General features: G+C 41.3%; 1 protein-coding gene across 1 annotated transcript in view; it reads right to left on the bottom strand.

The window, feature by feature from the left end:
* Positions 1 to 18,550, bottom strand: part of FANCC (FA complementation group C) — a gene marked incomplete in the record, with an annotated part of 210,394 nt that extends 191,844 nt beyond the window's left edge. Inside the window, 1 exon segment of the mRNA XM_036734518.1 lies at positions 18,433 to 18,550.
* Positions 18,551 to 22,055: the final 3,505 nt, after the last annotated feature.

Genomic DNA, 22,055 nt, shown 5'->3' with positions numbered 1-22,055 from the left:
AAAAGTCTCAGGACTCACAATAAGCAGGTGTAACCTGGGCGAAGATCCAGCAAAGGAGACTGAGAAAGAGCGGTCAGATGGGTGAGAGATGAACCAGGAGAAAGAAGTGTCCTGAAAACCTAGAGAAGAAAGGGTACCAAGGAGAAAACAGTGACTCATAGTGTCAAAGGATGCAGAGAGCTCAAGAAGGTTGAGGGAGGACGAAGTAAAGGCCACTGAATTTGGCAGTCAGTAGTAGCACAGTGAGTAGCGTGCTGGGCTTAGGGTCAGGAAGACGAGCTGAAAGTTGGCCTCAGATACTCACCAGCTATATGACTCGGCAAGTCACTTAACTATTGTCTGCCTTGGTTTCCTCATCTGTAAGATTACTGTGAGGATTAAATGAGATAATATTTATAATAGTTTAGCACAATGCCTGGAGCACCGCGGGCACTCAATAAATGCTCATACGCCAGTTCCTTTGGAGGTACCAGTTTCGCTTGAATGCTGAGATGTGAAAACCAGACTGTAGAGAGTTCAAAGACAATAAGAGGAAAGGAGGTGAAGACACCTATTTTAGATGTCTTTCTCAAGGGCGGTTAGCCCTAAAAGGCAGATATGGGAGGGATACGGGATGATAGCTAGTGGGGATGGAAGGATCAAATGAGGGCTTTTTTGAGGATAGACATCTTGGACAACATTAAGGAAGTAAGCAAAGGTAAGTGATAGAAAAGGCATGATAGAGACACAATCTTTTGGAGGAGAAGCAGTGGAATGGAATCACTTATACAGGTACAAGGATTTGCCTTGATAAAGAGAAAGAACACCTTATTATGTGGAACAGTGGTAAAGGAAGAAGTAATGGAAGAGGGCATGTGAGGGGAGGAGAGAAAAGAGCGGGCGAGAAGAGGGAGCTCTCAACAAATGGTCTCAATGTTTTCTGCTGAGAGGGTGAGAGAAAGAAAAGCCATGGGAGATTTATGTGGTGTGAAAAAGTTTGGAAGGATTGCTACAGAGAGTTAATTAGGGAGATGTAGAAGGACTGCCTTGCAGCAGTGAGGGTCCAGTTAGGGTTATGTAACATCAATTTGTAGTGGACCCAGTCAGAATGATTGCATAATTTTTTTGCCAGACAAGTTCAGAAATCATAAGGGAGCAAAGGACTCAAGAGAAGGGGCAGTGTAGAACTGAACCGGTTCAACAAGGAGAAGGTAGCAAAGTAAATTTAATGCAGCGGTCATAGCCTCAGAGAGAAATGAGGGGTCAACTGGAGGTCACAGTGTGGAAAGAGAACAGGATTTGGGGTTGCAAGACAGAGGGAAAGGTGGAATGACAGACAACAGATCATGATCAGGCAGGGAATTTCAGAGTTCATGAACATCAAGGTGGTAGATGATAGCAACATCAAGGGAGAGGGAAGGTTTGTGAAAATAACGAGTTCTGTTTGGGACACATTAATTTTGCAATGTCTATGAGACATCTAGCTTGAAATGTCCACTAGGCAACTGGCAATGCAAGGCTACAGGTGTAGGGGGGAGACGGGGACAGTGTGTGGTAAGCTCAGGCCAAACAAATAAATCAGAGATTTATCAACATGGAGATCATAAACGAATCCACAGGAGCTGATGAGATTGCTAAGATAGAATACAGAGAAAAGAAAGCCTAAAGCAGAGTCTTGTGGGATGTCCACAGTGACACCCACAGTTAGTGGGCATCACCTGTATGAAGATCTAGCAAAGAATGAGAAAGAAAAGTAAGGCAGACAAGAGGGGAACAGAAGATAGCAGTTATAAAAACTAAGAATCTGAGAAGCACTGACAGGTTGTGATTTGCCTGGAGACACACAGCTAGTAAACAAGGAAGCCTGGATTCAAATCCAGGTCATCTGATTTCAAGTCCCAGTTTTCCTACCATATCACAGTGTTTTACTACAAAATTACATATGCAAAATAGCTCAGAAAATTCCTTTTTTGTGCATTTCTACTATTTTTGGACCCATTCTCTAAGGATAGTGAAGGAAAAATTTATACCTACTTCTGGGCTAAAATAAAGTATATCTTCAATAACAAAATGACTCCTTTGGGGCTGACCACTTAGTTTTACCTAAAAACAGATAAGCATATAAAAGTATATTCTGCATATTACCATGTGTACAAATTGACAAATACCACTGTGAAACAAGGGGAAGAATTTGAAAGGCTGAGGGTTTAAGAATCACCTCTGAGACCTGTGTGACTATCAGGAAGTCATACAGGATCACAGTTTTAGAGATGGAAGGGACCGCTCATTCCCTCATTTTGCAATTGAGGTAAACGAGGCAGTAGACACACACAGTAATTTCTCCTGAGTCACACAGGTAATAAGTAGCAGAACTGAAAACTGAGCCACATCCAGCATCCTGACCTCCTGCTGTACTGTGCTATCACATCAAAGCCTCATGTCTTCATCTATATTTATTAAACTATGCGTTTTCTACTAACAGGAATGGAACTTCAACCAAGGGGCTCCAATGAGAGATAATACACACACAAGACTTTACGAACCTTAAGTTCTGTATAAATCTCAGCTTGAGGGGAAAGTGAGATCTGCAGAGGAAGATATCTCACAGAAGAAAGGACCTTCACTACTTCAGATGAGCAATGTATTTGTTACACACTCTTAGAGGGCTACATGGACCCTGAAGGGTAAAGTAAGTGCCGCTGATCGTGAAGATAATATGTCTGAGGGAGGATCTGAACCCAGATCATCCTGACCCCAAGGGTGGCACTCTATTCACTATGCCAGCCTACCTCTCAAACATTATTACTACTCCTTTGATGACGATGGTGATATTTTCGTTTTTGTCAACAAGGTTGAGTCAAGTCACTATCGTGTATATTATTTTATGCTTAACGTTCCACAGTCTGTTGCAAGGTAGATAAAATAACTTTTTTGTAGTTGAATAAAAGTATTAGTATGTAAGCTCCTTCTCTGTAGAGTTACAACTCTAAAAGAAGATAGAGCAGAAATGCATAAACCTCATCCTATTCCCAAAGGATTTTAATCTCCTCTGCTAAATTTCTATACATTAGAATTTCTTTCCATGTAGTTTAGAGATTATGGGTATTCAGTTTGGCAATATCTGTTCTGAAAGATTCTCCTAAATTTTTATAGATTAACTGTTACATTCAGGCAATTGAGAGTGACAAGTTTAGCCTGTGATAATGGTTCAGTTCCTGGACAAGTCATTGACTGAGCTCTCTGGGATGCTCTGAAGTCTATGTTTGTAATATGAGGATGTGATATCTGTTGGGACGTGACAGATAAGCTTTTGACATATAGCCACTACATCACACAAATTTTAAACTAATAGTTTATGTGGCCTTAGTATCAATTAAAAGTGCCTACTTTGCATCAAGCACTGTGCCAGACACTGGGGATACAAAGATAAAAATGAAGCAATCTCTGCCCTTAAGGAGCTTACATTCTGTTCCAGGAGTTGACATGTACATAAATAAATGTATTCAAAAGATATGGAATATAAGTACAAGGTAACCGGGGTGGGGGGTGGGGTGGGGAAGAAGTACTAAAATAGCAAATAGGAGGAATCAGGGAAATATTTCCTGCAGAATATGGTACTTAATTTGGATCTGAAAGGAAGAGGGGAATCTGTGATGTAGAAGTAAGGAGGGAGTGAACACCAAAGATGGACAGAGATGGAAACTGCAGGGAGGTCTGTGAGAAGGCTAATGTGGCTCAGAATTTTATTAAAAGGCATAAATAAGATAAAACTGTAAGGTTGTGATGAAGCCGAGACGTGTCCAAATGGAGGCTTTTTTATTTGATCTTAAAGGAAAAGGAGTCGTCACCGGAATTTACTCAATAGAGAAGTAACACAGTCAAACACGTACTTTAGTAATATCAATTTAGCTGCGGTGTGTTGAATGGACTAGAGAGATGAGCAATTTGAGGCAGGAAGAACAATTAGGAGGCTAATTCAATGGTCCAAGCAAGAGATGAGGACTTCAACCAGAGAGGTTATTTGAATAGAAAGAGAACACATGACATGCTGAGGATGTAGAAGATGAGTTTGAACCTCAGTATCTAGATGCAGAGGTTCCCAAACTTATTTGGTCTTTTCCAAAAAAACACAATAAAATTACTCTGTGCCCCCCGGGAAATCTACTTTCTTTAACCCTTTATTTGTTTTTGTTTTTCATTTGGTTTTATTTTTTATATTTGCATCACCCAAAGCTCTTACCACCCCCTGGATTATTCCAGCACACCCCAGGGGGTAGTATCATCCCCTTTGAGAACCTATGGTCTAGACTCTAGAGGAATGGTGGTAGTGCCCTAGACAAAAACAGAAAGGCTATAAAAAGAGCAGAGGAAACTGTAAGATTAATCTGTTCTCTCTGCCTACAGGTCAGTCAGTTCAAAATTTCCAACAGGGATTTGGTGGTGATGAACTAAAGGAGATTGACTGGGACCAGATATACAGATCTTGGAATCATCTGCAGAAAAATTATGAGTAAACCTATGACACCTAACAAGGTCACAAGAGAAAGAGTGTAGAGAAAAAAAGAGGGATCCAGTTAGAGCACTGTATAAATAAATGCTCTTCATTCATTGTTTGACATAAACCCATAGTTATGGAAAATACACTTTGAGATATATTATAGTTAATTCTGTTAGGAAGTTTTATGTTGTGAGACAAAATTATTTTACAAAATATAAGCTATTGCATTAAAAGCCTTCTAAACCACATTCTCATTTAGATTAATTTGTGGGACATAATTAGGCATACTGATTTAATGTATTAGGAGCCTCTATGACCAGGAAAATAACAAGGCTGCAGTAATTTAAAGAATGGTAAAGATCAAGACCTAATGCCACAAATGTAATATCTTACAGATGAAAAAAATGTCTTTCTCTACATGAATGTGGGTAAAAAGTGATCAGACTGAAAATGCACAGAACCTACTTACGCTGTTTCTTTACATCACATGCCCTTTCAATTACTTCATTTTTAAGGCTTTTAAAAAAATATAAATCAAAACAGTTTCTTTGGGTTTTCTAACAAGGTTTTTATAAAAAATAAATTATATATCCTTAATAGAGAATACTGTAATAACATTAAACTTCACTAAGCTGTAATGAGAGCTTCAAGGGAAAAAAGATTCACAGAATGGCCTAAATGGAAAATAAATATTTAATTAAGTATTAATCATGCTAAAAAATAAAAAAAGAAAAAGAAACAATTTTAGGAAGGATTTAAGTACTGAGAGGAAAAACTCCAGGAACTACAACATAAGATCACAGATTTGGAACAAAAAGGGGCCACAGAGGCCAACTCTCTCCTTTTACACATGAGGTAACTGAGGCACAGAAAAATTAAGGGATTTATACAAGGTCATACTGGTACTAAGTGACAGATGTGAACCAAGACCCCCTGAATCCCAAGCCAGGGCCTTTTTTTCCCCCTATTATATCATGCTACCTATCTCCCAGAATTTCTCAAGATTTTTGAAAAAGTACCTTAAGTGAGCAAAATGATCAAAGGTAATGAAACCAACGTGGTTTGATTTACAGGTGAACCATATAGAGAAAATATGAAGATCAAAAGCAAAATCTGAGGACCACATTCATGAAATCTAAGACTAGATCTGGGCAGGTTAGATCTAGTCCACAAGGCACTTTGATGGTGAGCTGTCTTAAACATTTCTCAACTGCAGTTTTGTCTGTGGTGGTTTTTATAGTATGGGAATATCTCTCACCTCCACCCAACCCAAATCTTAAAACCCTGTGAAGCCCCTTATTCAAAAAAGTCCCCTTATTTAAATGTCACGTTATCTTCTTGTCTCTTCTTAATCCCTCGTAACCTACTTTAGTAACATCTCTCATGGCTGCCCCTTTCTATCCTCTGCCACCACCCTAATGTGGGCCTTCATCGCCTCAGATCTGGACTACTGCAATAGCCTTCTTCTGGTTGGTCTCCCCGCCACAAGTCTTTCCCCAATCCAGTCCACCCTATACTCAACTGATCTTCTTGAAGTGCAAATCTAACCATGTCACTCCCCTATACAGTAAACCCTGGTGGCTCCCTGTTACCCGCAAGACCAAAAGTAAAATCCTGCTTGCCTTCTGAAGCCCTCCACACCTGGTTCCACCCCACTTTTCTATTTTCTTACATCTCACTCCCTTCCATGTCCTCTGCAGTCGAACGACCTTGACTTTCTTGTTTGTTCCTTGCACAGGAAACTCCACTTCCACTGGCTGTCAACCTTTTCTTTGGGCACACCCATTCTCATTTCATCTCACCTCATCTCATCTCCAACTCCTGGCATCCCTGTGTTTGAGAATAAGCCTGAATCTTACCTTAGAGATGGCTAGGTAGATTGACTACTGGGCCTGGAGTCAGGAAAATCCAAGTTCAAGTCCAGCCTCAGACACTTACTATTGTAAGGTATGATTGAATTTTATCTGAAAATATGATTTGAAGTCATGCTGGTGGCTAATGTCAGAGATAAAATTGTTTCTAGGAGGGGGAGCAGCGGGGGTGTCCATTACCTGAAAATCAGCATATCTACCACTTTTCTTTGTTCTGAAAACACCTCTTCCTGGATATCAAAGGAACTGCTAGGCCAGGTCTCATTCACAAAGGATGAGGTCCATAAACCCAGACTGGTTTCAGACAATGGGACTTTTATCATTGATATCCTAGGTTCTAATCTTCAGACTCAGGCTTTTAAAATGTAATTCCCATAGCAACTTTAGCTTTTTAATAATTTTATTTAAAAAACTCACACAAATGTGAACTATTAAAATAGTTTAAGCTGTACAAAACACTCCCATTTCAAACATTGTGAGGCAGATAGTGAAAGTATTCTTATTCCAAGTTTACTAATGAGAAATTTAATCTAATTTAGGGAAACTGAATGGCTTGCTTATGATCATATGGCTAGGACTTAAAAACAGATCTTCTAATTTCAATAATGAGGCTACTTAGAAAGACAGGACAAGGAGTTCCACTGCACAAAGATTCTTAAAATTGAATACTAACTCTAATATCCTGTATGGTATGTAATATATATGTACAGGTATGTAATAATAGTTTTATATGTAATTTGTTTGCAGACAGGAAAATGGACAAAATACCTAGAGTTGATAGTGCTGCTATACTCTGCCCTGGTCAAAGCCATATGTAATATAATAATGTAATAAAATGGAATAGTATGTTCAATTTTAGTAAATACAATGGCAAACTGGAAAGCTTATCAGTTGACCCAAGGATACTAACTAAAATCTTTTTTAAAGTCTCAGGAGCATATGAATCAGCTGAATAAGTACCATCTGAAGCGACTGGGGAAAATGCCCAGAGAAGACTTGAGGATCCTAACAGCTGTCTAAAAAGGGATTACACTTGGTCTACCTGGCCCTGTCTACCTGGTCCAAGACAGAAGAACCAGAAACAAAGAGTACAAATTTCAATGAGGCAATTTTAGACCTAAGAGGAAAAAAAAAACTTCCTAAAAATGAGAGCTATCCAAAAGCGGAATGGGCTATGTTAAAGAGGTTTTCAAGTAAAGGCTAGATAAAAACTTGTAAAATGTGCTATAGAAAGGAATCTTATACAGGCATTGGTCCCTCCCAACTCTGAGGTTTTGCAATTCTTTGAAATGACTTTTCAAAACCTGCAAAGATTTACACGAACTGATGTTGTGTGAAGTGAGCAGAACCAGGAGAACACTGTACACAGTAAACAACAATGTGCAACACTAAACTATGATAGCCTTAACTCTTCTTAGCAATACGACGATCCAAGCCAATTTCAAAAGACTCATGATAGAAAACTACATCCACATCCAGAGAAAGAACCATGGAGTCTGAATGCAAATCAAAGCACACTATTTTTCCTTTTTTCGTTTTTTCTTTCTTGTAGTTTTTCCCTTTTGTTCTGATTCTTCTTTCACAACACGACTGATGTGGAATATGTTTAACATGATTGTACATGTATAACCTCTCTTGGGAGGGGGGAGGGAAAGGAGGGGGAGAGAAAAACTTGGAACTCAAAATCTTACAAAAGTGAATGCTGAAAACTATCTTTACAAGTAATTAGAAAAAATAAAATACTATTAAGTGCAAAAAAATAAGGAAAATTTTTTTAAGAAAAGAAATAACTTTTCAAAATCCCATGAAAAAGTTAGTTCAACATGTAGAGAGTGTGTGGCCAGGCACTGTCCTGGGACCCAATGGCCCTTTATTCATTCAGTCACTGGTGATGTTTCCATATACAAGGTATAGTCTTCACTGTCCCCATCATGAGGGCTTTGCTCTAGAATTGAGATAGCTCCTTAATAAAGTGTGAAATGCTTGGCTAAAGGCAGGAGACTAAGGAACAGGAAAAGAGGGGAACACACAAAAGCTGGTTCCCTAGAAGGAAGAAAGTTCCTCCCAGGAACTAACCCTAACCCTAGCCTATTTGTACCAGAGAACTAAAAACACCACGTAACTGTGTATTCAAGAAAAAAGTGGCAGAATAACAAATTCAAGAAACAGAATTCCTGTATCTAACCTCCTGGTCCCAGCTAAGAATGATGACCCATTAGACTGTAAGCTTCTTGGGAGAAGAAATCGTCTTTTGCCTCTTTTTTGTATAATCAGTGTTTAACACAGTGCTTGGCACCTAGCAGGCACTAACTGTTGGACTGACTAATTGTTCTGATAGTAATTACTGACTGTCTGATTGCCTTAAATGGTAGTTTCTTCCTTCAAAAGGAAGAGGAACCCTTTTTCCCAATAAGGGGAAATTCTATTATGAATCTCACCTCACTAACAGTGAAGAACTAGTTGTTGAGGTGGAGGCAAGCTCTGATTGGCTGGTTCTGAGTTTGCCAGGCCTTCACCTTCTTCTGGATAATAAGGAAGCTCGAGCATGTCAAGACAGTTAATGCATTCCTTTACTTATTCATTTTCACAATCTTCGCAAGGCAGAAAGATAGGAATCCTGGCGACAAGTGGCCACTCCCTCTTAAAGAGTCTGGGATAAAGGAGAGAAGTCCAAGCACAATGGGAAATGCAACACAGATTTGAAAAAAGCCTATTTCAAAGGGTTCAAAAGAAAGATAGGTTAATTAGGATCCCAACGACTAAAATGCTAGGAGGGGAAACGATTCGGATGGATTTGTACAAGACAAGTATGGATGCACAGGGAACTCATTAATCAACTTAGATTTTAGGAAGGATACACGCATAGAAATGAAGTGGTCTGTTCCTTCTACAAGTTTACATTCTAATAAAGAAAGAAAAAACATAAGGGAATGGTATTTAGAGAGGGATGTTTTTGTTTCGGAAGTCATAGAAATGGTGAAGAGAGCTGTATGAAAGTACACTGAAACTCATTTCTAGCAGCCATAGCAGAGCTGGAAAGGAGTCGAGAGGAGGGAGCAGGTGGGAAAGAAGGGTACACACAGAGCAGCAATGGGGAATGGCAGTAAGATGACCAGATTGTAGACTGAAGCACAGCTGTAACTAGCCCACATATGAGAGGCACTCACTAACCTGGGCAACATGGGTTCCAAGGCAAGAGTTATGGTCTTTTGTCCACAGGGTACAGGATAGTGTGTGAGGTAAATAAAATGTGAAGACTTCACAGAAAAGTTATGTATAAATATACATCTACATCTATACTAAGAAATGTTTAAAAATCAAGAAATAGGAAAGTGAAAAAAAAATTCTGAGGCCGTGAGAATCTGATGGCTCAGCCTCTGGGAAAGTTTACCCTGAAACTTTTTGTTCTTTCTTCTGGTTCTGGTTTAAAGATTTGCTTAGTAAGAACAGGGTCATAATGACCTGTTTTTCTCTACTGTAAAGAATGGAGAGGATCTCCCCCTCCCCTTTTCCTATTCTCCTTCATTAGATTTATAGATGTCACCTCAGTTGTAATCATTAACCAAGGGAATGGGAATTGGAGTTTCTGTGCCTCAATTTCCCGTTCTTTGTCTAGCTTTCGAGCTCAGATTGTAAGCCCACCTCCCAGCCAATGGTGAGACGGGTCAGAGGTGGGCAGGAATTCTCTTGTGTTAGGTATAATTATGGGTGCCTTGCCCCTTGTAAAGTGCCTCCCTTGCTGGATTCGTTCTAGCGGGGGATGCCCAATTCTCGAGAATTGAATAAAATTTATTTCTGTTCCCACCCTGAGATGGCTCCTTGTTAACTTTTAATTGGTGAGGGTCCTTCATCCCACACAACAGGGACAGGAAAGATGCAAGAAGATGGCCAGAGCATAGAAAAAAGAGAATTAAAAAAAACCTGCTGGTAGAGTTAGGTAACAAAGGAGGAATATAAGAGCAAGTCTTATAAAAATAGCATCAGGATCACAAAAGCTCAGAACTGAGCTGAAAAGGACTTTTTAAAACTACACTGGGAGAAAAAGGAGACTCATAGACGGGACGAGCCTCTGCCTGGCACAGACAGAGTAATGACACACGGTGACAGGTAAAAAAAAATGATTATTAAATAAATAGCTGTTAATATTGGGGAGACACAGGATTTATCCCTCTCTGAAACCTTATTCTCTACTAAACCAAACCACCATTTGAAAACACTGCAGATAAGACTGGATTAACTTTCTCCTCAATCTTGCACTGCTCAGGTGGGGAAGCCCATTGTGTTCTACTTAGGTTTGAGTGGGGAAAATTCTTTGATTAGCTTGCCCAAGGCTGAGGGTGATTTGGAAGTAAATAACAGGATCAAAATCTCCCAGCCCTTCATTAGAATAGGTGCACTTCTCATTATAATATTCACTCTCTCTCATTACTTGTTAACCAACCAACCAACTTGATTGCCACCCTCAGAAACATTCACTCCTCCAAGGGCAGGTAAGAGCTGACTGGGTTCCAGGAAGGGGCTCTGGCTTTCAAGAGTGTCACTAACCCCTCTTATTAATTATTGCTAGCATGACGAATAAGATTTTTAAGTACCCAGAAATTCTGTCTCTCGAACTTTTAAAATGGTAAACAAGGAAGGTACAGCTGCTTCATTCTTATTTGGTTTCCCTCTAACAGAAGATGGCCAGTGATAAAGAAAATAACTAGACATGGCAGGATCAAAAAAGGCTATAAGGGAGTTAGTGCCCACCCTAAGGAATCACCAAGTTGCCCTTCATGAATACAAGTCACCTGGCTCAGACAAGCAATATCCTCTGGCACTGAATAGCTTGCAGAGATGATGAAGAGCAGCTGTCAGTGATTTTTTTAAAAGTTCACAGAAGCTGAAAGCATCGCAACATTGGAGAAGAACAGATGGCTTAATTTTCAAAAAATGAAAAAGAAGTCTGCAAACTAAAGACAGTGAGCCTTGTAAGAAATAAGCACATCTTACCATGAACTCTGCAAACTCACTTGTGAAGCCAGGAAATTACTTTATGGTCTTGCAAGAACGGGTGTCCAACAAGTAGGCACACCATTGCAATGCAAAAACACAGTCTTTTATTTTCCTGTCCAGAACACAAATCTCTTCCCTGGTTCCCCATTGGTTGAGTACTGCAGGGTTTACAGCCTATCCAGAATGCCTAACCTCCCCCGCCACGTGAGTCTCTGCCCCTGTTTACATTTCCCATTCCCCACATTTCAGTGCCCCCCCATCCTTAATTTCTTTATACTCTATTCAGTAAAAGAATGACAAGCCCTAAATACTTTTTAGAACAATCCCAACTCAAGATGTCTGCATCATTCAGATTTATGATCTCCATATGTGTTTAACCATAGCATGAGAAAGGAATTTTCTCAATTGATAAGAAAGTTGACAAAGTGTCAATTGAAAATACCACCCAGGATATCGGTTTCCTTTTCCATTAACATAACCTAACATACAAGAAAAGTCCCATCATTCAAGATAGTATCTTGGATAATCCTTAATGGACTTCATCTGGCTTTACAGTTGTTGACACCTGAAGAGGCATTCTCTGGGTTTACTCAGAGAACAAAGAAGGGCACGTCTGCTCTCAAGTATGCTGATAAGTAGGTGTCAACATCCTGATGAGTGATATGCAGAAGCAACATCCCCAAGCACATTTCCTACAACCAGTTTATTTCTTGCACTAGCTATAAGTAACCAATAAGTGACAGACTTTCTGACAAATCATGTATCACATGATTTCTGTGGAAACAAACGTTTAATCATTCCTTACAGCCTGAGTTCGATTCTTATAAAAATTCCAGAACAGATCAGTAGAGATCACTAAGCAGCATCCAGAAAGGAAAGCAGCTGATTACCAAAATAGGTAGGTCATCACGAATTACCTTGTTTCCTATTTCAGGATGTAATGGCAAGCAAAGCGGGGCTTTTTGCTGTCTTTTGTTTTGGAGTGCTTCTCAGCACTAAGGCAATCATGTGCCTTTGACTGACTCTTGCCATTCTTTGTAGGAAGGCCCACGCCCTTTTGCTAGTTAGGTCACAAGAGGTATGAAACCCTCAAGAGATGTGAAGCCCTTGAGAAATGTGAAGCCCTGGAGAGGTGTGAAACCCTCTGACCCTGAAGAAGTATATATATGTACTCTGAGGTTAGCATTTGGTTTGGGGCTCACTCACTGGAAGAGTGTTGGTGTGTGAAGACTCTGGGTAGCCCCCCCCCCCACCTTGAAAGCCCAGATGTTGGTGCTTCTCTCTCCCTGGTAACTATGTATGTATAGTTCTGGTCAGACAGACAGAAGCCTGTCTGTTGATTTGTGGTTTTTGCTCTGTGTATATTTTCTCTGTTTGTAATTTCTGTTTGTGTTTGCTCTGAAGTTCACAGTGCTAGCTTTCCCCCCTGAACTAAGTGAATGATATATGTATGTGTGATTAAAGTGAGACTGTAAACCCCTTAAAGTTGCTTTCCTTAGAAAGGCAGATCAAAGAACCTGTGCTAGCAGCCCTCCTGTGTGCTGGTGTTATTGGTCTTACACAGCCACAGTAGCGGCTAGTAACACTGTTACACAGTAGTATTACTAAACTTATAAACTGGGGGATAGATAACTATAGATCAGAGAAGTGTCAAACTCCTTGCCTCAGTACCAAGTGTGGTCCAAACCAGATTAAAAGGTAAATAGGAAATGTTTAACAAAATAAAAACACAATAAAACATAGATGTTAATTTGTGGTTTTCTAAGTAACTATGTAGCTGGGATCCATTTCTATAAGTCTGACACTACTACCATAAATACAGTTTACCTAGATTTTGCCAAAGCTTTTCATAAATTACGCCATTTTATTCTTGTGGAAAAGATGAAGAGATGTGGGCCACATGATAATACATTGAGAACAATTCAAAACTGGCTAGATGGCCTAGTCCTTAGCGGTTCAATGTTCACATGACAAGTCTCCAATGCAGTAAACCAGGGATCGGTGCTTGGCCCAGTGCCATTTAATACTTTCATCAATTATGTGAATAAAGGCATAAATGGAACATTGGAACTTTCATCAAATTTGCAGATGATAAATAGCTGAGACAAACAGCTAATCCAACGGATGACAGAGTATAGTTTCCAAAAGGTTCCTGACAAACTAGATCATTGGGCTTAATCTAACCAAATGAAATTCAATAAGAAAACACATAAAGACCTATACAGATACCAAAAAAAAAATCACCTTCAAAAGTATAAGGTGAAAGAAGAGACATGTTTGGACAAAAGGATCTGGGGGTTTTAGTGGACAGTAAGCTCAAAATAAGCCAGCAGTGTGATGTAGCAGACAAAAAAGATTGAGCTGATCTCCATATAGAGAGGTGTCCCTCTGTATACTGCCATCAGAACTCATCTGTAGTATCACATTCAATTCTGGACACCTTAGTTAAGCAGAACAATGATAAACTGGACAGTGTCCAAAGGAAGGCAAACAGGATGGTGAAGGACTCTGGGTGCAGCTATATAAGAATTAGCTGAAGAAAAGAAATAAAAGAATTGATTTAAGAAACAAGCTATTTAGCCTGGAGAAAAGAATCCTCAGGGGAATGATAACTGTTCAAGAATTTAAAGGACTATCACATGGAAGAGGGGACTACGCTTATTCTGTTCGGCTCTGAGGGGCAGTATCAAGAACAAGTAGAACTGAAAAGAGGCAAACTTAGACCTCATATAAGAAAAAACTTCCTAACAAAAGAGGGGTTCAAAAACGAAATAGGCTGCCTCAGGAGGTAATAGATTCCCACTTCTTGGAAGTCTTCAAGCAGAGGCTGGATGACCATGCAGAGAGTAAGTATAGATTGCTGCTACGATCCCGTCCAACTCTCAAATTCTCTAGTTCTGAGTGAGTTCCTGTACCTTTCTGGATCAGTGGAAGACCATGGGGAAAGGACTCCTGGAAGCAGCAGAGGAGTTCTTGAACTAAGCAGGAATCAGAGCCAAAGAGCAGCAAGGGACAAAAGAACCGCATGATTGAGGAGAAAATCTAGCCCTTGTACTTCACCGATACTTGATTTATGTGGACTCTGCAGTTTAAAAGATAGGGGCTAACTCCCTAGCAACCACTAGTGCTTTCCTCTAGGATGGGGGGAGTTATCAGAACAGTAGTACAGAATTGGTATGAAGAATTTACAGATCTCTGTGAGATACCTTGCTCGACTCTCTAACAAACCTAAGTACTTTTAAAAATCTTCACGTCACCCTCAATTCCTCATGCTTTCTCAACCCATATATCCAATCAATTGCCAAATCTCATCATTTCTACGTCTACAACAACTCTCACAATGATCCCTCTATTCACAGGCACCATGGGTATTCAGGCTTAATAACCTCTCATCTATGCTACTGCAATAGCCTATTTGGTTTTCTTGCTGAGTCTCTCCCCACTCTAAACCACGCTCCACACAGTCACCAAGGCTACTCAATAAATTCTAGCGGCTCCCTATTAACTCTAGGACCAAATATTTGACAATTTGACAACTTCCTCAATTTGACAATTAAAGCCTGTCATAACCTGGTCCCCTTCTACCTTTCCAGTCTTCTTGGATACTGCTCCCCCTCAGCATACTCCATACAGTCTAGCCCTACTGACCTACTGCTGCTCTCACAGATACCTTTGCATTAGCTGTACCCCAGGCCGGGAGGCACTTTTTCCTCACTCTGGTCAAAGTTTCCTTCAAGACTCAACTTAAGCACTGTACCACTTTATACAAGAAGCTTTTCTTGATTCCTCCTTACCCCACCCCCACCTCCCCAGCTGCCAGTAGCCTTCCTTACAAAACTATCTTATATTTATTTTTAATACACACTTATAGTTTTACAAGTTGTTTCCCCTGTTAAAATGTATTCCCCTTGAGGGCAGGGGCTACTTCACTTTTGTCTTTGTATCACCCAGCACTTCACACAGTGCCAAGCACAGAGTAAGCATTTACGAAAAACTGCCTATTTTTGACTGATTTTCCCTTGCTAGTCTGGGCAATGGGATGTGGGGAGGTCTGTTAAGTACTTAGGAATCAGTTACATTAATTCAAACTTTTCCAAACAATTTTTAAATTTTTCCTTCTCAAATTATGTTTTCAATAAATACCGAAAATTATCTCCTTTTATTGTTTTTAATATTATTAATTTAGCAGCTATAAGTATACAGAATGTACAAATGTTAGCCTAAAAATCACATAAGAATCTTTTCTGCTGATTTCTAACCTAATTTGAGAGCTTACCTGTAACTATCAACTTAGAACTACTTTATGCAAGATATTTCTTTAGCTCCTTGTGAAGCCTACATAATCCAGCTGTGTACTAGACAAGGATGTAGCTGGTTTTCACAAATATTAAATTTGTATAATCATTTCTGGGAAATATTTGTTGAAACTTGAGAATGCTTAAGAACTCCTTTTCATCAAAAACATGTATGCATAGTTCTACATATGCGCAGCAACTTATCTTCCAAGTCCCCATAATGACTCGTTTATGATTTATTAGTGCACCAATAAAACAATAATTGTGAATTTTTTCAAGAGCTATAATTATTTCTCAAGGTAGTAAGTAGGATATGACAACGTGCTTTTTTAAAGAAAAAGCTCTATTGTACATAATATTTTAAAATATTTAAGTATAATTAATTCTCTAAAAAAGTCAACCCCTTATTTGTTGTCAAAGGAGATAGTACATAGGCAGCATTTTGGGGGACGGGGGAAGTATCTTAATGGTAATTTAGAGAAATAAATCTGAAAATTACAAATTATAAAATTGTTCTAAAGTGCTTTGTGAGAAACGTGGTTTTGGGGATCACTGGACTTCCTAGGCAGGGCCAAAGTCCTGAGGAAGAACCCTGTGATAATCCCTAGGGAAGGCTGTACAGACCACAGGACTCCCAGAGGAAGACCAAGTGGTAGCCATCCTTTAATCTGTGGGGATCACAGGGCCTCCTAGGGGTCAGACCCTAAGGAGGACCCAAGTGATGGCCCCTTAGGATGGCAGTAAGATCACAAGCCTCCCGAGACAAGGCCGGAAGTCCCATGTGATGTCCCCTTAAGAAGGCCGTGCAGACCACAGGGTTCCCCAAGGGAATCCAGAGTGGTAGCCCTCTTAACACCGCAGTGGGGATCACAGGACACCCCAAGACAAGATCCAGGAGCAAGCCTGGCAAGCTTCCGCTGCCTGTTGCTTCCCTTCACTTGACCTTAGGAAAATCCATGTGATTTGCCCATTCACACCCAAAGAACTCAGGACCAGAGTGGGCAGAAGAAGGCATTTTAGTTACGCTCCCTGAGAGAGCAGGTGTAGGGCTCACGGGAACACTCACACTGATACAGCTGCAGGAGCAGGGGTAACCATTCCCTCCACTCCTGCTAGAGTCATGGTTAGTTTTTTACATAGTTTTCCTAGGTTATACAGTTTATATAAATAGGATAATAAGGATACAGAAGCAAAAGTGAAGTTAATTAGATTTTCCTTGTCTTAGTTTAGGATTAAACTATATTCTTTTACTTCCCCTACTTTCTCTCTTTAACATATGCAAATGATGCAAATCAGTAGGCCTGGATTCTTGACCAAGACCAGACCCTAAATAAGCTTGAACAGGTTCAAGTGGGTTTGGCCTCTCTAATTCCCCAGACTGCCTTCTCAAAAAGTATGCACGTACATACAAGCCTCTGGCCTCTCACCTGACCGACCTTGAGGCCTGGTCTCTGCTAAAGCTGGGGTGGGGGAGGGCAGGGAAGCACACCTTTAGTTCTGTGGTAACAAAACTCCTCCTCCCATTTCTTACAGCTTCCTTAGATATTTTTTTGGATGGTACATTTACAATCTTCTTTGCTTCCTCCAGGGTATGTGTAAAGGTCTTACTCTCCCAGGTTTTTAAATTTTAAATTAAAGTACGTAGCTTTGAAACATCCATTTGGTTTAGATTACATTAATAATCATACTAGATGGATCTTTCCATACAAAGTTATGGAATTGAACCCAACACATGGTATAAATTCTATTAGATATAACCTCCTTTCCTTCCTCTTTAAGAAAGTTTTCAAAGACTAAAATCAGCTGCAGCTGGGTGGCCAAAAAAAAAAAAATTACCCTCAAGCCACAACAATTAAGATGAATTAAAATCTAACACAGGTCAAGCTAATACCACGAAAGATTTCAGTGAAGCTCTCCAGCAGCAGTGTGGGTTCTGGCAAGGAATTCTGCTGGTGGCAGAGACCTGGAAGTGAATCATCACCGGTGAATTTCCGCAGACTCCCCTTAATTCTGCCCTAAACCACCCTCTTTTTCGGGAGGCGGGGGCAGGGAAGAATTACTTTTTTTTTTTTTTGCTCCTGGTGCCCTGCAATAATATGAAGGGACTACTGACTTCCAATTCATCTTTCATCAATCTTTGTACCCCCGGAGAGTATGCACTCAATAAGCATTCGTTTTAATAAATTCTGCTGCCCAGGGCAATCCTTAGGTTCAAGTCCTTTGGGTTTTCACAACAGACAATTACAGCATGGTACTTAACTGCCATTTACACTGTCTTGCATATGGCACAGGCTCAATAAATGTTTCATAGAATTGTTGCTCTCTGAAGGAACATTTTTTCCCGATAGCCTAGAGACATGTCTGCCATGCTGTTAACCGTGATAGGACGAAGGTACAGTTGTAAGGTAAAGGGTTTTTAAAAGGAAAAAAATGTGGATCACTTCGCATAAGTGTCGGACGCGGAAAAGAAATGCAACCAACGCTCCACCCTCACACTCCTCCTTCTCAATGAGTCAGCGGGGTCCAATGAACAAGCGGAGAGCTCCTCCCTGTAAGCCCCGCCCCTCTCCAGTTTTGGCCACGCCCCCAGCACGAGCCTTCTCTCCCTTCCCAGCCCCACTCCCAGCCAAGGCCAAGTAGCTGGGGGGAGGGGGGGGGCCCCACGAAGTCGGAAGCGTGACCTCTCTCCTTCCCCTCCCCAAAGGTCAGCGGTGGGGGCGGGGAAGTGGGGAGGTGTGGGAACGTAGAACGACACTTCTCTAGTCCAGCTTTTTCCTCCCTCTCCCTTGCTTACCGGGTGCTCGTCTCTGGGGAGGTCCAACTATTTGCGGGGAAGGAAACGAAGGGAGCCAACACCTGGAGCCTCCTCCGTAATTTTAGAACTTTCCCGCCGCGCCGACGCGCGCGTTCTCATGCCCCCGCGGGGCATTCTGGGCGTATGGTCCAGAGTTGGGCCGCGTGCGCGCGCGCGTCGCGCATGCGCCCGGACGGAAGTCGAGTGATCGAACTCGGTTACCTTTTGCTGGGCTCCCCTAAGAGGCCGCTGGGGAGGGAGGGGAACGACCGGTCTCCGGATCCGGGGGTGGGGGCGACCAAGTAGGAGCCCCGCAATCACTGACTCGCTGCAGGAGAAGAACGGGACGCAGGATTTTTCCTGCCTCAGTTTACCTCGGGAGGCTGCTCAAAGGCAGGGTGCAGCCACACTCACCGACCCCCACCCCCACACCCTTGTTCAATCTTGTAACTGGGAATGTAGCAAGCTCGGGGTCCGTTTGAAGGGGCAGGGAACACGTGAAACGAGCAGGGGGAGCAAAGTAGGTAGGAAGGCTAGAAAGGGAAGGACCGTTAGAGGTTCTGAGGGTGCCAGGTTTGACCCCCTTTGCAGTAGGATTTTAAGGACGTGATGGAAATTCATTCCTTTAAAACCCTGGGGACTCTTTAAAAGGAGAGAAAATAATTAAAGGAAGGCCCCCCAGAATGTGGCTTTCTGGATATGGCCAAACCAGCCCCACATCTTTATTTGTTTAGGGCTTTGTGCCCTCAAGTAGGTTCCATTCCATATAGTGCTGGATTCAAGTTCAAATGAGTCCCATGCGCTATTTAAACCACTTAAATAAACGGGAAGCAGCATTTCTATAAACGTCCGGTTTTGTCCGTGGCATTGACTCACCCAGTACTCGAACTCTTGCTTCCTCGTGGTTGTTCAAGGGTTGCTTTGTGGCGGTGCAGCTGCTGCTGCTGTTTTTAAATGTACAAAGTATCAAAAGATCCCGGAAAAACTGTAAGGATGCCACATTTGGATGTCAAGGAGAGCTTGGGCTATTTGAACCTGACGAAGCACGTAAACTCTGGTACATTACACCGTGCCAGAGTGGATTCGCTGGGACGTTACGTGTGCTTTCAGAGAAACCAACCCTTGTGCACAGACAGGTTGGTTCATCCCAGCTGACGGCCCCTGAAATCCAGAAGAAGCCACGGAATGGACTTCAGTGCTCCGCAGCCTCCTTTCGCTGTTGAAGGTTTCCACGGATCCGGGATATCTCATAGGTTTCATGGAGAGATAAATGGCGTCCTTAAAGTGGATAAATGCTTAGCTTGTACCTGTTATTAGTATTTACTATTAATTTGTGAACCAATAATAATAGCCTTTATATAATGCTTGGAGGTCTGAAAATGTTTTTTACAAATATCTCATTTGCTCTTCGCAACAATTTGCAACCTCATTTTACAGATGAGGAAACCAAGGCTGACAGCGGTTAAATCAGGCTAAATTTGAACTCAGGTCTTTCTGGCTCCAGCCCTGGAACTCCTATCCGCTGCACCACCAGTTTCCTCTAATAAGGTCATCTCTTAGTCACCATTAGTATTTATAAAAAGACCATCGTGAATATTCCCCGCCTATGAACCCAATAGCATCACAACACTTCGCTCCTGGTCTTCTAGCCATCTCTTCCAAGCCATACCAGCACCCTGCTACCCTGAGGAAATCTCTGCTCAGGGACCCTTATGTCCTGATGGCTGACTGTCTTTCCCCACCACTTTTTCAAGGAAACCTCAGCCACCAAGTTTCATTTCACTCTACTCTCCGGCTGTCTTTTCCACAGTCTTGCCAACTACCTTGCCACCCTGATACCTTGCCTTGTGGGAGTACATTTTCCTCTTATTCTTCCAGTTCTAGAGACATAAACAAATCCATTTTGCCATGATTCTTAGATGATGTCACATCCCTGTGTCCTCACTCACCCATGGGTATTGTCTTGTCCATTAGAATTTAAGCTCCTTGGGAGTTAGGTTTGTCTTTGCTTTTGTATTCCTGGGTTTACTCTCTCAGTTAGAGACTTGTTCCCCAGGGATACAGTCCTAGAATGTTTCTACACACAATTTGTAATATGCACTCACAGCTCAATGCAGCAATAGTAACGTTTCAGCTCCATCCATTTGAAGCAATGGCTAGAAGCTAGACCTTCTTAGGTCCAGACATTTGCAAGTGAATTTCAGTAGAAGTTAGACCTCAACTGGTCTGGTTGTTGCTTAAAGTCAACCTGTCTCCTTTGCTCTGCCAAAGTATGTTGTAGATCAAGGCACTGAGGAGTCTTTAAGTGCTAAAGAGAGTTCAATACAAAAGCTGCCCCAGACCAGTTGCCTTCTACGTTGGACAGTCCAAGTGATGGAATCCTAATAAAGCTGCCCCCAGTCCCAATATTCTAACTTCCTTATAGGCCCCGATGAATACCAAGCCCACTGCCCCTACCTAGCCACTCACACCCACCCCACCCCCCCACACTTAATATCCTAACATCTTCATATACGCCTCACTGCTCACTAGAAAAGGTATGTCCATAAACTCATATTTCTTACAGAAACAGTAGGTATGTTCATGTGATGGGATCCCAGCCACTGCCTCTAGCTAGTTACTGCCCCCAGACCCAATCCTCCATGCATTCAACCACAACCACATCCATCTAGTCTCAGACAGGACCACAGCAGTCAGCCAATCAGAAAGCAGCAGCACCAGGATGCCCAAGCAGGATGTGGACCCCAAAACAATAGAAGGGACTTTCCCTAAATAGACACCTGCATAGTAATAGTAAAGAACTGACCTAGAGCGAACTTATGACATAGAGAGGCTTATTATAATATCATTATCATATGTACACCCCAATGGGTTTTTCTGTGTGCATTGTGGGTAATTACATATGCAGTTCCACTGTGGCTGAGACCCCTTCCCTATTATCTAGTCCCTTAACAAACCCCTCCTGCCTTTTTAATATTCATAATTTCTGTTCTATAATTGCATCTTTACCTATAAAAATCCATCTTGCTTTCTCTGAAGTTGCTGTTTCCTCTTGGAACTTAGCCTGCTTCAAGAGAGGCTTAAATCTCAATAAATGCCTACACTTGGATGAGAGGTAGTCTGACTGAATTCTTTGAGCCAGTTCCACCACAATACATCACAAAACTGAAACACAAATTGATAGGCTAGGCTGTTCCTTTTATCTTCAACCAGTCAGTGACTTGTTAGTGAATACCCTTACATTGATTGATAGTTATGGTCAATCCTGAATCAGTTTCATTTATTTACAATTGGTTGTAGCTCAGACCAAGGGGGACTTTTACTCACAGTTGGTTAGCTGTGATGTAACCACGCTTGCACTTCTGAGAAGAGCTAAGACCAAGAGATAGGAATGTGATGCTAAATTCACCAATCAAGGCTTTCACAAGCCTAGGAAAACTGGTTACCTGAGTGGGAGGTTTTTCTAAATTGACTATCTAAGTAAAGTCGAACAATCATCTCATTATTGTGAAAGTATAGATACCAAAATGAAAGAGTAAAAATGAGAAAATACAAAAAAACCATGAAAAAATCTTTGGCTAGGCATATTTAAATCATATATAATTGCTGAAAAAAATAGGAAA

This window comes from Trichosurus vulpecula, chromosome 1, assembly GCF_011100635.1.
Source record: "Trichosurus vulpecula isolate mTriVul1 chromosome 1, mTriVul1.pri, whole genome shotgun sequence".
NCBI lineage: Eukaryota > Metazoa > Chordata > Mammalia > Diprotodontia > Phalangeridae > Trichosurus > Trichosurus vulpecula.
The sequence above is the reverse complement of the archived record's forward strand: the minus strand, read 5'-3'. Positions and strand labels throughout refer to the sequence as shown.